Source organism: Humulus lupulus, chromosome X (genome assembly GCF_963169125.1).
Source record: "Humulus lupulus chromosome X, drHumLupu1.1, whole genome shotgun sequence".
NCBI lineage: Eukaryota > Viridiplantae > Streptophyta > Magnoliopsida > Rosales > Cannabaceae > Humulus > Humulus lupulus.
In genome coordinates, this window is record NC_084802.1 from 5883311 (window position 1) to 5899770 (window position 16460).

Here is a 16460-nt window from a genome sequence, read left to right on the forward strand (position 1 = left end):
TTAGGTGAAAATAATTTGAATAATCGTTCAGCAGAGGCTGAAGACTCGTTCAAAAAGGTACTGGACTTATCAAGAGGTTGAATGGCTGAATGGAAAACAAATTCAAAATGTTTCAAAATATGCTGAAGGAGGTGATATATCGCCCCCTGTAGGCGATATATCGCCTGGGCCAGTATGCCCGAGGCTGTCGTGCATCGTCTCGTGGTTTCCGTATCTACGTGCTGCGATATATCGGCACACGCTGATTAATTAAACACGAAATTACACATTTTTAGCTAAGTTTGAATGGAGTAAACAGCCTTGACTCAGCCCTCAACGTATTCAAAGCTGCTGACTGACCTTATAGCATTCAAACTTTTACCCTTATTAAATTTAATCCTCAAAATACTTAATCTTTAATCACCCATTCATAACATGTGCTTAAAATCCTATTGGTTCTGTTATCCCCATTTCCTGTCAGGGTTTTGGGCCTTCGCCCCGGCCCACGGTTAGGGGACCAACTCGGTATTTGGGCCTTGCCCGAGGACTCCGGACTGGGCCTGCATATATGGGTCCGGGACGTTCCTCCGGGTTCGTCTCCAGCTTGAACGGTCCCCCGGCAATGTCCAGAGTGCCCAGACTGTTGCGGCCTTCGCATCCCCGTCCCGGCCCTGGAATGGTCCGGGCTCGGAGTAAACGTAGCGGGCCAGGAGTAAACGAACCTAGACCGCTTCTTCCCCAGGCGTCTAGGACACTGAAACCGCCTCATTTCGCGTGAGCCTTGTCCCCCCACTTTTCACTTGCAGAAAGGGTCATCTTGGGATTAACTGCTGGCGTGTCAGGACTGCGCAGCCAAGTACTCTAACCGGTCTTGTCTCCTAAATCGGCCTCGTGACTCGAAGTGGTCAGAGCCAAAGCGCCGTTTTGTCGGGGGAATGCTTGCATCTAGGGGCAACTAATTGGGCCTGAGCTGGTTTGGATTTGGTGTGCTGTATATCTTTTTAGCTGGGGCCTCCACTAGGGAGGTCCCTTGTGCACAGTCCTCGGATGGGTCCGGGTCGGATCCGGCCCAAACCTGATGTCCCCCTCGTCCTATAAATACAAGTTGTAATACAACGTAGACAGGGGAGAGAAAAGGCAGAACCCCTGTTCAAATATAATTAGAAAACTACATTGTAAAAGCTTATCCTAGCTCTAATACAGATTTATACATGGACTCGTGGACTAAGGCTAGTTAACGCCCCAACCACGTAAAACCCTTGCGTCGATCTTCCATTTTCATTATTATTATCAGTAAATACCCTTCGTTAAGATAGTTGCCGAAAATCTCAGTAAACAGTTTGGTGCTTTCATTGAGAGCTGAAGGAAAGCTAGCGCCGACGTCAGGCCTTTACTACGATGGTGAACACGCGTCACACCACCTTCGACCCTACCAACCCAGAACAGGGCAACAGAGACCCACTGCCTTCTCAGCACATCCCTCAAGACCTGCCTGAAGACGTGCCTCCTCAGACCTCCCATCAAGGCGAGTCGCAGGATTACGAAGGTGAGGCAGAGTACGAAGTAGAAAACGAAGAAGAGTACTACGAGGAGGAGAACGAGGGGGAGTTTCACGACGAAGCCGCGGACCCCGGGGTCCCTCGCGACGATCAGCAAGACTCGGAGGTGACTAGGCTGAGGCAGCAGATCCTGGATCAGGAAGCCAGGATGGCTGAACAGGCGGAGGCGCACCGCCGGGTGCAGGAGTCTCTGCGAGCCCTGCAAGCACTGATGGCCGCGCAGGGCCCGGCAGCCAACCCCACAGCTGGCCCGCAGCCAGAAACGCAACAACCCGCTCCCCAAGCGCAAGCCGGGGGCCCTAGGGGTGCCAGCCCGATCCGTCCCCCAGAGCATCTCCCCGACACGGCTCCGAAAGTCCCGGACAAGGAGCGACGGACGACTCGGAAAAAGACTACCCCCGTCAGTAAAGTCGGGGCACGTTTGCGGCCGTTACCTAGGAAAGAGAAGGTGCGCCCTGTCCCAGGACGAGGCCACCCAATCGATCCGCAGGGAGTACGGCCGCGGGACGGTCAGCCCCAGCCCGCCCCAAGGGCGAACGGGGGGGAAAAGTCTTTGCACCCGAGTGCCTCGGTCAACAAGAACCATCGGGAACGATCCCTCCACGAGGATCGTAACGCTCTCAGCTCCGGGGACGACACTTCCCGGGTAGATTTACGTGACGGACTGAATGCCCGGAAAGAGCGGGCCCGCAAGCAAAAAATCCTCCCCCGAAACGGTGACCTCAGGAACGACATAAACGATAGGCGGAACGAGAAAATCCCCCTGGGGGATAGCGCGGCCAGAACATCCTGGTGTCCCCGTAGGGATCATCCTGGTGTCCCCGCAAGGGCATCAGCTACAAAACGCCCTCCGTTTCCAGCTCAAAGCATCGAACAACGAGGCGGAGCATGAGGCTGTCATAGCCGGCCTGCGTTTGGCCCGAGAAGTAGGGGCAACAAACCTCGAAGTATACAGCGATTCTCAGCTGGTAGTCAGACAGATTTCGGGGGAATATCAGACCAAGGGAAAGCGAATGGCGGCTTACGTGACCCAAGCGAGGGAGATGCTCCAGACGTTCGCAGCGCATTCCATCCGCCAGATTCCCCGGGAGAAGAACGTGTTCGCGGACACATTAGCGAAGCTGGCAACAGACGCAGAGGCCGAGTTGGCCGGGCTGGTCCCCGTCAACCATCTTCCCGTCCCAAGCGTTGGGGCTTCCCCCGTCCACGCCGTCGACCACTCCAATTCCTGGATGGGGCCGCTGCTCCGCTACCTGTCCAACGGGGAGGTTCCGAACGAGCGGGCTGCGGCCAGGAAGCTCCTGTACCAGGCCCCCCGATACGTCATGATGGACGGGAAACTCTATCGCCGGGGACTGTCTATGCCCTACCTCAGGTGCGCGTCTGGAACTGAGCTGGGCGCCATCATGCATGAGATCCACGAAGGCTTTTGCGAAGATCACACAGCCGGGCCCAGTTTGTCCAAGAAGATTCTGCGCCAAGGATACTTTTGGCCCACCATGAAAAGAGACTGCATAGACTACGTCCGCAAGTGCGAACAGTGCCAGACTATTTCACAAAATGGGTTGAGGCGGAGCCTATGAACGCGATCACGTCCAAGAAGGCCTTAGATTTCGTCGTTAACAACATAGTGTGTCGGTATGGCCTCCCCTACAAAATCGTATCCGACAACAGGAAGCAATTTGACAGCCTCCATTTCACGGATTTCTGCGAGAGGCATGGTATAGTGAAGAGTTTCTCCGCCGTGGCTAGGCCCCAAGCGAACGGACAGGCAGAAGCCGTGAACAAAATCCTAAAAGGAACACTGAAGAAAAAGCTTCAGGCCTGTAAGAGCAAGTGGCCCGAAGAGCTCCCCCGCGTGTTGTGGGCCTACCGGACAACCGAACGGACGTCGACCGGGCATACCCCATACTCAATGACGTACGGATGCGAAGCCGTCATCCCAATTGAAACAACCATCCCGTCCCATCGTCGCGACACATATGATCCTGCCCAGAACCACGCCTTACTCCAGGAATCTCTAGACCTCATCGAGGAGATCCGGGAAGAGTCGCAAGTACAGTTGAAGATGTACCAGGGCAAGATCGCTCGGCATTTCAACTCCAGAGTCAAGAGCCGTAAGTTTGAAACCGGCGATCTGGTCCTGCGGAGGGTCTTCCCTGCCACTAAGGATCCCGGAGTAGGGGTTCTGGGCCCGAATTGGGAAGGGTCGTATGAGATTCAGCAAGAGATCTGCCCCGGAACCTACCGCTTGAAGCGACTCGATGGCTCCGAGGTTCCGTGAGCCTGGAACGCGGAACACCTCCGTAAATACTACCAGTAGCCCAAGGGCTCGTCCCAGTTTAATGTTTACGCTGTAGCATGTACGCCTCAGGGCTAATTCCCTTTGTTGAACAATGAAAATGACGTGTGCAAAACGTCATAAAGGGCTATTATTTCCATGAAAATGTGTGCCTCAGGGAAAAATCTTTTTTGAATTCCTTTCTCAAGTGACCCCAGACCAATCTCCGCTCACTTGCGGGGGGTGTCATCCCAGGCACAAAAATAACAAAGGGAACCGAGCCAAAGGCCGGTCCCACCCCGGACGAACAACGTTCGGGGGTATGTATAAAAGTGGACCGAGCCAAAGTCCGGTCCCACCCCGGACGAACGATGTCCGGGAGTAAAAATAAGAGGACCGAGCCAAAGGCCGGTCCCACCCCGGACGAACAACGTCCGGGGGTATGTATAAAAGTGGACCGAGCCAAAGTCCGGTCCCACCCCGGACGAACGATGTCCGGGAGTAAAAATAAGAGGACCGAGCCAAAGGCCGGTCCCACCCCAGACGAACAACGTCCGGGGGTATGTATAAAAGTGGACCGAGCCAAAGGCCGGTCCCACCCCGGACGAACGATGTCTGGGAGTAAAAATAAGTGGACCGAGCCAAATGCCGGTCCCACCCCGGACGAACGACGTCCGGGGGGTATGTATAAAAGTGGACCGAGCCAAAAGCCGGTCCCACCCCGGACGAACGACGTCCGGGGGGTATGTATAAAAGTGGACCGAGCCAAAGGCCGGTCCCACCCCGGACGAACGACGTCCGGGGGTATGTATAAAAGAGGACCGAGTAAAAGGCCGGTCCCACCCCGGACGAACGATGTCCAGAGGTTTAAATAAGAGGACCGAGCCAAAGGCCGGTCCCACCCCGGACAAACGACGTCCGGGGGTATATATAAAAGAGGACCGAGCCAAAGGCCGGTCCCACCCCGGATGAACGACGTCCGGGGGTATATATAAAAGAGGACCGAGCCAAAGGCCGGTCCCACCCCGGACGAACGATGTCCGGGAGTAAAAGTAAGAGGACCGAGCCAAAGGCCGGTCCCACCCCGGATGAATGATGTCCGGGGGTATATATAAAAGAGGACCGAGCCAAAGGCCGGTCCCACCCCGGACGAACGATGTCCGGGAGTAAAAGTAAGAGGACCGAGCCAAAGGCCGGTCCCACCCCGGACGAACGATGTCCGGGAGTAAAAGTAAGAGGACCGAGCCAAAGGCCGGTCCCACCCTGGACGAACGACGTCCGGGGGTATATATAAAAGAGGACCGAGCCAAAGGCCGGTCCCACCCCGGACGAACGATGTCTGGGAGTAAAAGTAAGAAGACCGAGCCAAAGGCCGGTCCCACCCCGGACGAACGACGTCCAGGGGTATATATAAAAGAGGACCGAGCCAAAGGCCGGTTCCACCCCGGACGAACGATGTCCGGGAGTAAAAGTAAGAGGACCGAGCCCGAGGCCGGTCCCACCCCGGACGAATGACGTCCGGGGGGTATGTATAAAAGAGGACCGAGCCAAAGGCCGGTCCCACCCCGGACGAACGATGGCCGGGAGTAAAAATAAGAGGACCGAGCCAAAGGCCGATCCCACCCCAGACGAACGACGTCCGGGGGTATAAAATTAAAAGGACCAGACCAGGGCCTGTCCCGCCCCGGGCGAACAACGTCCAACCCGAACAAATTGGTCTTCGGAGTGCAAAAGCATCCGATCGACCCTAGGCATTCCGGGGTAAACAAAGACCCAAGGGCCCCGAGCAGTGCCGAGGCTAGTCGTGGGGTCCAGTCCCGGCCGTTGGAACCAGGACAAAACCCCCTGCAATCAGTTAGTCGCGACAACAACTTCTTACTGAACGGTGAAAGGAAAAACCTCTTAAAAAACCAAAGGAAGAAGCAGTGTTTACAATTTAATTACAAGCTAAACACATTAACAAAAGAACGAGGCCGAGACAAGGGCCTACAGCGCGTCCGCCCGGAGGTCCGCATCCTCCCTCTCCATGGCCTCATACTCGGCACGCTTCAAGTCGGGATCAGGGAAGAAAAGGAGGTTCATGTTCTTGTCCTTGCACCAGGCCATATAAATGGCCTCGTCAAAGGTGACATCCACTAAGTTGTCGGCCTCCTTCTTCTCCTGACGGGTGGTTTCGTGTGCCGCCTTCTCCTGAAGAAGGGAGTCGCCCAGCTCAAGGACTCGGGCTTTCAGGATCCGGATCTCCTCCTTGTCCTTGACGGACTGTGCCGCCGCCGTCTCCAAGAGTGTCGCCCTTTCGTCAGCTATTTTTGTCGTCCGGGACAACTCCTCTTCCAACCCGGTCTTGGCGCGGCTAATTTCCTCGCGCTCCGCCTTCGCGCGGGCCAACTCTTCTTGGAGGTGGGCTGTCTCCTTGCTGAGATTTTCCTTGACGGCCTCCCTCTGGTTCACGGCCGCCTCTATTTCCAGCTTGACCGTCTCCATCTTAAGGGCAAGCTCGGCCATCAAATCGACACTCCTTTGAGATAGCAAGGCAACCTAGAGCATACGAAAGTCAGAAAAAGAAATCACCACCAACAAATGACTAAGGAACATGAGTTGAAAATTACCGCGGTAGCCTGGTGGCGAAGAGCCTGAGAGATGAACAGCCCGTCCGGATTGGCTATCGTGGCGTACCTCTTCAGCTGGAGGTTGGACATAGTGCTCCCGACCTGATCGAGCAGATCAGCAGCCATGGGGGCAATGTCCTGGCCCAGCTTGGGGCGGAAGCCCATCTCGGCAGCTAGCCGATCCACGATCGGCTGAGGAGCGCTGAACTCGGCGGGACGATCCGAAAACTCGACCTGACGACGGATCGTCAGGGCCTTGTAAGCATCGTCTCTCCAGCATCGGCCGCTCTCCCAAGTCCGGTTGACCAGCCGGGACTGCTCGTCCCGCTGAGCGGATGTAATGCCCCAAATTTCCTAATAAGGTTTAGGACCTTGATTAGGAGGCCGGGAGGGCCATAATTGATTTACTATAGTATTTCATGAATATATGCATATTTACGTGGATTATATTATTATTTGGTGGTGAATGCATGCATATGGGCTCATATGTTAATTATGGGGGTAATTTGGTAATTTGGCCACTGTGGGCGTAAGTGTATATTTTGGGTGCATGATTGTGATTAATTAATATAGCCACATTATAAGGTGGATTGGTTCGAGCTATCGACATGAGACGATCATGAGATGTAAGTGTTCGGTCTAGTCATAACGGGTTTAAGTCCGGGGCTCGGGGTGAGTCTCGGGGTGAATTTCATGGTTAGAGCATTACCGGGAATTAAATGGTAATGGGATATGGCTTATTGGTGTTTGAGGATATTGGGAATAGCGGGAATTGGAGGGTGTTATTTGTGATTAATGAAATAGGTGCGAAAGGACGGTTTTGCCCTTGGTGGCTGCTAAGGTTTCATTTTAGACCTAAGGGTATTTAGGTCTTTTTACCCTAAAAGATATATATCAGCCATTAAGGCTGTAAAAGAGTAATAAAAACAGAGTCTCTCCTCCTTCTCTCCCGATAGATTTTCTTCCTCTTTTCTCTTTGGATTTTCGAGCTCAGTTTGAGGAATCGAGCCAAGGAACCAAGCTTAGCCAAGCTAGGATTATGCTCCACCATTGAAGAGGGTGTGTTGCCAAGATTAAGGTGAGTTTCTAGCCACTAGAACTCTTGGTTTTGCTCTGTTTTCTTAGTTAAGTTTCTGCTGGTTTTTAAGTTGGAAACTTGGGAATTGGTTGGAGTTTTGGCTAGGGTTCTTGGGGATGTGGTCCCTAGGACATGTGGGGATGGTTTTTGGGTTCATTTGGCACCAAAAATGGGATTTGGAAGCATTGGAATCAAGTTAGAATTGAAGAAGTCGAAGAAGGAAGTTTCAGGGGTGGTGCTGTCTGGGGGTAGCGCTACAGCGCCCATCAGAGGGCGCTATAGCGCTACTCAGGGTTCAGTTGGGCGGTTTGTGATTCTGTCTTGAGCGCTGGGGCGCTAGAAGGGCAGCGCTGTAGCGCTACCCTGCTCCTTCAGAACCCTGTTTTGGGTGTTTTTAAGGGCTCTTGGCTTGGGGTTTCAATCCTTAAGGGCCGGGATCGAATCTACTCACTATGTGGGCATGTTTCGAGGTCCCGAGGGTGGGGTTTAGGTTAAGACCCTATCTTTGGTAATTTTCATTAATTGGAGATTATTTGGTTATGACTAGGTGACCGCTAAAGGACTAAAAGTTGATCATTCTCAAGGGTCGTTCCTCTAATCATTCTAGCTTGACTTTGAGGTAACAAAACTGCACCCTGTGTATTTGTGACATGCATGGCTATTATTGATACATGTCGGTTGATTATTATGCATGACATGCATGGCTGTTATTGATGCATGTTGGTTGACTGTTAAACGTGGCATGCATAGCTGTTATTGGTGCATGTTGGATTGTTGAATATATTGCATATGATGCATAAGAAACACGTGATTAGGACATGCTTTATATACTGAGTATGATATTGTTCAGAGCTTGAGCCTCTGTGGTTGCGCATGGTCCTAATTGTACTGGTATCTGTTAGTAAGCATGCTGAATACCTTGTTTATAGATATTGGACATGTGATATATGTTTAGTGGCATGGTTTACTTGTGTATGGCGCTGGCTTATTAGTCAGAATCGACAATAGTGTCAGATCCGTCTGTGAAGCTGTGACATATTAGTTAAGTTCACCACGGGCTGAGCACTGGTCGTGTTTTACCGACCCAAGAGTCAGAGGTGGAAGTGCGTTGTGAACGCCGGGCCAAATAAAGATTAGATCTAATCGAGGTCGGCATTGAATGACTCATATGGGGTATTAATGCTGGACCGACCGGAAGGTCAATGAGAACTATAAGCGCTTGCCTGGTCTATGACCAGATGTTTATGGCCAAGGTATATGACCCCGGTGACTGTTTGTCACATGGCCAAGGGACGCTGTCCATAGCACGACTCTAGGGTCGGGAGGAAGGTTATGTTGGTGACCATTCACCTTGCACCTGTCCTAATCAAACTTAAGAAAGAATCACTTATCGTTTAAGCCCTGGTGACCCTATCGTCACATGGCTAGAGGGAGCGATGCTCATTATTGTGACTTTTGGCAATTGTCACCTATTGGCTTGGACTAATAGTCCTGAATGGTTATTATGATCGTTGTTGAGACTATGTCTCGCTTCATTGTGTTTTCTTGCTGGGCTTCGGCTCACGGGTGCTACGTGGTGCAGGTAAAGGCAAGAGGAAGCTGGACCATCCTTGAGTTGGAGAGCTTGGGTGATGACGTGTACATATGCAGCTGCTCGTCCGCCACGACCGAGGTTTAAAGTGGAACTAGGGTTGAACCCTGTTTTGCCGCTTAGTTCGGCCTGTTGTAAATATTTTCTGTAATAAACTCTGAAACTTTATTTTCGGGATCCCAACGTATTAATTAAACGTTCTAGTGAAACGTTACATCTTAACCAAAGTTTTTAATCCCTAAACCGCTAATCCTACTTAGTTCACAATTTTGGCCAAATGACTCGGTTAGCGAGTTTAGCACTGTTTACAAGGCACACCGTAACGGTCCCTGGGGTTTGGGGCGTTACAGCGGACTCCCCCTCCTCGAGGAGGGTTGGGCGGAGGGGAAGAACAGGCGGAGCAGGGATCTCCTTCGCGGTTAGCCTACTCTCCCCATGTGATTCCTCGGCTGTCTCTGGCAGCGTCGTCCGAGGCCTCTTCCCGAGGTTGCCCTCCCGGGCATCATCTACCGGGCCTCTCTTTCCTGAGCTCCGGCTTGCGGCCTCGCCCGCTTCCAAATCGATTACCGGGGGCTGGTCCGAGGGGCCGTCCGCGGCCGGCTCCACGGCCCGAAGAGGAACCACGGCCAATGTCTCGCCTGGGCCGGGCGCTGCCCCGGGTTTTTCGCCGGCGGGAAGGTGCTCTGTGCCGGCCACGACCTTTGGCCTTCTGGCCGCCTTCAAGGTTGACCTTTCCTTGATGAGCCTCCTCATCTCGCTGGCCAGGTCAGACATGTTGGAATCCTCTGCAAAAATACAAGAAAACGAAGTTAGTGTGATAAGCCAAGCGGGAAAGCACAACAGAAACAAGAAAGTATAGCCCGGGACAAACCCTCATCTAAGCCCCGGGCGAGACTCAATTCCCTTAAAGCAAATGAGCGTATCCGGTCTCCTACGTCGTCCGGGGTTGGAAACCCCCCGTACTGGAGGAACCCGGACAGGAACATCAGGGTCTCTGATCCTACAGGGATGGGAGATGAAGGCCTCATCCCCCCATCAGCCCCAAACGCGGGGCCCGGCGGCTCTCGCCTATCCCTAGCTAAGTCCCCGACTTGAGGAGCATAAGTTAAGACTAAAGGGGAGTTACCTTGCCCCGATACGCTAGCCCCGGGAGTCCCAACGTTTGGCAGGGCATCTTCGAACAGCTCCTCCAGCTCTTCCGAGGTGGCCTCTTCCACCGGAAGTTGATTCTTCTTACGCTGGGCTGCGGTGGCCCGCGCCGCTCTCACCACCTCAGCAATGTGGTCAAGGGCTAGCCGCTCCCGGGCCTCGACGTTCTTCTCAAACGGGATGCCCCGGAGGCTAGAGACAACGATGGTCTGGGTGGCCGCGACTAACCCTACTAGCCGGAGGTTTCTATCATTGACATAGCCCCCAACGTCCATCTCCTCCGCGGTCAGCTTGGCGTAGAGCCTCCTCCTCTCCAGGAGGAAGTCGGTGAGGGGGGTTTGGGCGGAGGGACCTGCGACCCGGAAGATACGATGAGAGATGGAAAGCGAAAGATGAGTAAAATAGAGGGTCCGGGGGAATACTTACCCACTCGCTGGAAGTCTAGCAGCAGCGTGGGATTCTTGTCGATAAGGAACCCGGATGTCATAAACCAGTAATGCCTGACATCCGGGGGGTGCTTCCAGGTGCTGGTAGGAGCAGGACAGCCACTCCGCGGCTGCAGCCTGTAAAAGCCGTCCAAGCTCTTGTCTTTGACGCTGACCTGCGGCGCCAACTTGTAGAAGTACAAGACTTCCGCCGGGGTAGGCTCCGCGATCTCTCTAGCGACACAGAACACCTTCCACCCAGCAAGCAGGCGATATGCTTGTGGCAACAGTTGGAAAGGTGCGATCCCCACATACGTCAGGAACCGCACGAAGTAGTCATGAAGCGGGAGCGTAGCTCCCGCGCTGATGTGGCCGGCACTCCAGGCCCCGAATCCATCCACGGACGTATGCGCACGCTCCTCTAACCTGGCCATACGATTGTGGAATAGGCCCGGAGTCGATTCGATGCCCAGCCCCGTCTCCAGGAGCTGCATCATCCGGTAGTTCCGGAACAGGTTGGGCGTTACGTCCATCTCCCACCTGTTGCCCTTGGGCGTCTTGGAGCCGGGAATGACTACCGGAGCCCTATTAACCTCCTCTTCAGGGTGAAGTGTGACGCCCGTGGCCATGGTTGACGATCTGGGAACAAAGAAAGAAAGGCCAAGCAGTCAGTACCTAAACCCAAGAGAGTCGGTCGAGGTACAGGGAGTCTCCTAAGGACTGCTTGGAGTCCCGACGGATCAGGTCCGGGACTCTGAAAAGCCCCGGGACCCTGATCGGGAGGAAAGCCTACTAAGGTCCGTCCCTTGTCCAGGGAGCATCCGGAATGGTGCAACCCAAACCGGGCAGCCTTCCTAGTAGATTCTAAGGGACGGAGCCTAGGTACATGCATCTAGAAAGCCTAAATTCACAAAGTTGGCAATAAAATTAAAAGATACTTACTGTGTGGTGTCGACGGTTGAGGCTGGCGGTTGTCCGATTGTAAGGACGGCAGGACCTCGTTCTTGAAGTGGCACAGCCGGTGCAGCAGTTCGTCGGCGGGGCAAGTCCGAGAAGCGCCGTCAGGTTGCAGAACGAAGGTTGAGGCCCTGGGAAACAGGCGGTGGCGCAGGACTAGCAAACGGCGAAGTATTTCGTCGACGAGGTCGGACATGCAAAGCTCTAGCGAGCGTTCTGGTTTTTCTTTTTCTTACGCTGGTTCGGAAGTGGAAAAGTGCCGAATGTTCGTAATCTGAGTCTTTATATCAGCCCCCAAATCCTGGCCCCCGATCCAACGGTCAGGTGCCTCTTCATCCGACGACCAAGGATCGCGCAGAAGACATTTATGAGCCCTATTTGGCCTGGATCCTCGGCACCTCCAATCCGACGGTCTAGGAGTGGCGGATGCCAAAGGACGCCCCATCCGACGGTCCACCCCATTCCAAGGAAACTAATGATGACTCTCCCCGTGCGGATGGGACGCCTCGTGACAAGCGCTGACACCCTAACCTAGGCCTAGCGGACTTTGGGAGGCCTAGGCGACTCTTCGAGGCCCTTGCTGCAGTTACGTGGCGACACGTGTGTCACTATTCTTGAAGCAGCCCAAGGGTAAACGACCCCGGAGTACATCAAATGTTCCAGGCTGGGTAACCTGCCACAACCACGGCCTTCCCGCCAACCCTCCTGGCCTTGACAGAAATTGGGGAGGCAACTTGGCAAGAACCGCGAGGGTGGTGCAACCCTCCCCCCGGCTAGCCCGGGTGAAGGCTTGGGGGGTAAATGTTATCCCCATTTCCTGTCAAGGTTTTGGGCCTTCGCCCCGGCCCACGGTCAGGGGACCAACTCGGTATTTGGGCCTTGCCCGAGGACTCCGGACTGGGCCTACATATATGGGTCCGGGACGTTCCTCCGGGTTCGTCTCCAGCTTGAACGGTCCCCCGGCAATGTCCGGAGTGCCCGGACTGTCGCGGCCTTCGCATCCCCGTCCCGGCCCTGGAATGGTCCGGGCTCGAAGTAAACGTAGCGGGTCAGGAGTAAACGAACCTGGACCGCTTCTTCCCCAGGTGTCCAGGACACTGAAACCGCCTCATTTCGCGTGAGCCTTGTCCCCCCACTTTTCACCTGCAGAAAGGGTCATCTTGGGATTAACTGCTGGCGTGTCAGGACTGTGCAGCCAAGTACTCTGACCGGTCTTGTCTCCTAAATCGGCCTCGTGACTCGAAGTGGTCAGAGCCAAAGCGCCGTTTTGTCGGGGGAATGCTTGCGTCTCAGGGCAACTAATTGGGCCTGAGCTGGTTTGGATTTGGTGTGCTGTATATCTTTTTAGCTGGGGCCTCCACTAGGGAGGTCCCTTGTGCACAGTCCTCGGATGGGTCCGGGTCTGATCCGGCCCAAACCTAATGTCCCCCTCTTCCTATAAATACAAGTTGTAATACAACGTAGACAGGGGAGAGAAAAGGCAGAACCCCTGTTCAAATATAATTAGAAAACTCCATTGTAAAAGCTTATCCTAGCTCTAATACAGATTTATACATGGACTCGTGGACTAAGGCTAGTTAACGCCCCAACCACGTAAAACCCTTGCGTCGATCTTCCATTTTCATTATTATTATCAGTAAATACCCTTCGTTAAGATAGTTGCCGAAAATCTCGGTAAACAGGTTCTTATCTAAACCTTATAGTATAATAAATATTATCCTTAATATCTGTCATATAATCAAACCTTAGGTTAAAATTAATATTCTTAAACTATAGGTTAAACTTAGAAAATCTATAAGTACTACTATGAATGTCCAAATAAATCCCGGTCTGAACCAAAAATCCACAGTTACAAAGATAATGCTATAAATACTATAATACTACTATCTATCTAGCTAAGTAAAGTTCTTGGAATCTACAGCTACCTTGCCTCTTCATTCATTCTTCCAAGGGGTGGCCAACTATTTTGGAGTTGCCCCTTTTCAAATAACTCCCAATGGGTATAGAATGCTTTCAACACTCTATATCCTTTATAGCCACAAAAAATGGCCCGTGTCAACTCCTCATGAGGTTAACTATTTGTTCGACCTCAAATCCAACCCCAACCAAGAAGGTACGAGGTTCTTTCATTTTTGTCACCAGGAGACTGGGCGCACCTTCTTGACCGACACCACACACATATCGAACGTGGGGAGATACTACCAGGAGTATTTCCTTACGACCGACATGATCGCGAACAATTTGGCCTTTGCTCAAGGAGGTAAAACCTTTGTACCACTGGCTGTTGATCTTTATTTAGTGTTTCCTCCACATTTTCTTAGACTTTTAATGCCTTTTAGGCCCATGGCTGCGACCAGACCCCACTTCAGACATGGAGTTGAGATCAGCCCTCTTGGCCAGTATGACTGATGTGGAGAAAACTGTCAAACATCTGGTCACAGAGGCTAGCCTTAGGCTGGTCGACCTTTTGGCCCTTCATCAGGACATGAGGGAGTCAACAGCGGGGAGTGCTACTGGCGGAGAAGTTCTCGAGCAGCACCCGGACGTGGAACAAACTCCTCCGAGGAGGGCCACCGGAGTAACAATCAGGGAACCTTCCAGCACCTCGCGGGCTGCCGCTCCCCTTGTCCCAAAGGGAAAAGGGAAAAAGAAAGCCACCGAACCCCTCGAGCCCCTTAACGAATCTTCGGACGAGAACGGTACTGATCTCTCGCTCTTAGATAGCTTGCCAATTCCCTGTCACTTATTTGACGGGGACGGCAATTTTAAGTATGCTCCAAATTTAGATTCATCCTTCTTCATGCCAGAGAGTGAGTATAAGACTAGTAGAGTTTATAATGTAGCAGCCAGTAATAATAGCTTGGGTATTTCACTTACAATTTTTTCTGTTTCTTTTCCTGACATGACATATTTAATTGTTTATACTGTCTCACTGCTCGAATGTTTGCTTCTGTTTCAGATATGGACTCTGAGTGTGTGTTCGACATATACAGCGCCCCCGAGGCTCCCACGCCCCCTCGAGCAAAAAGAAAGCGAGCAAGAGGCATCCTGGGGAAAGCAGTAAAGTGCCTCAGGCTAAGAAGCCTCGCACTGCAGGCCTCCCGGAGGACGGACCCTCAGCCAACACAACTCCACCACCTTTTTCTCACGAGCAGCTGACTCCCCTTGCTCCCGCCGGGTCGACTCCATCTCCAGAGGCCCCAACTGACCAGACTCAGCAAGCCGGACCTGCTTCCACCGGGGGCGACATAACTAGTTGTGCCTTCAGATCGGTCAAGGACAGGGTCGCAAAAATTGCGAAGCACAACCACTGCCGAGAGGCGATGGCTGTGACTGAGATAATGGATGTCGACCAGATCCTAACCCGCGCTTTAAATGAATTTGCTAGTGTAAGTTATCTTTTCCTGTGGAGATGGCTTCTTGTATAATTTACAGTCAGTCTAATCTTTACTCTGATCGCAGGCATTTCTGACCCTTACTGCTGGTCGGCTACGCTTGGGTACTATCACCGAGCAGTCTAAATCCTTGGAGCAACAACATGCTGACGAACTCGAAGCTGCCGAAGCGAAATATGCTGAACAGCTTGCAGCGGTGCTCGAGGAGAAGAACAAACTGGCTGAGGAGTTGAAGGAGAAGCAAAGTGCTCTGGATAAGGCTATCGAGCAGAGGGACAACTTTAAGGAGTCTAACCGCGTCAATTACCGCGCGGCTAAAAAGCTCGAAGAGGACTTGGCAGCAAGCAGACAGGAGACTACAACTTTGGAGGGTCGGGTCGAGGAGCTTGAGAAAGACAATGCCAGCAATTTGGAAAGGTACAAGAACGCCACAAGTAAGTGTTTTTATGACTTCTGGAAACACAATCAAGGGGCAGACTTTAACTACCTTCCCGAATGCGCAAGGCAAGCCGAGCTAGCCAGCTGCGCTGCTCAACTGGCAGAGGAGGGGAGGGCAAGAGTACCTGCTTCGCCCGAAATCTCCTTGACGACTGGCATGGACAGGGGGGCGCACAATGAAACTGTAGATGTCGTCGATCAGGACCCCCCTCAAGATCCTCCGGCCCCTTAGTATTTTTCTTTTAATATTTCAAGTGCCCGACCTACAGGTCGTAATGTAAAGACATTAATTTTTTATTGCTGCATGGGCAGCTAATTTCCTTTTAATCAGACAATTACATCCGAGCAGTTCTGTTCGCTGTGTAAAGTAATTCATTTTTGATAATATAACACCTTTTTTATTTTATTATAATATATGTTCGCATGACCGAACTTAGCATAGCACTTTGGATTGATTTAACAAAATATAAATTTTGAAAAATACTCTAAGTACCCTAGCATGCTTTCACTTTATTTTCTCACGTGTTTACATATCTTTTGATGATATACTTTGCTTACTTGTACCTTATATGCCCCCTAAGTGATCGAGGAGCTTTAGGTCCTTGGTCACTTGCCTTGACCAAAACTTGTTTGAACAATGCTGCTCGGAGCAAAATAATTAGAATTATAATACAGCAAAACAACACACGTAATGAGCAAATACTTGTAATAAATACAATAATTGGCAAGAAATGACTGGCTGCGCACAGTCCCTTATATTTCTCGCAATAAATGGATGAAACATGTCTATACGAGTGATCAATAAGATCTTACACTTATAAGCGATCAGTCACATAAAATGACCAACCCTTTTTCAAAACTTGTAAAAAGTAAAATTAATACAAGCCAATTCTTTAAGAAGAATTTTTATTGGTAATACTTGCGCTGGTGTTCTCCATTCCAATAGCGAGGAACGAGATCTCCGTTTAAGCGTGCAAGTTTATAGGTGCATAGGTGAAG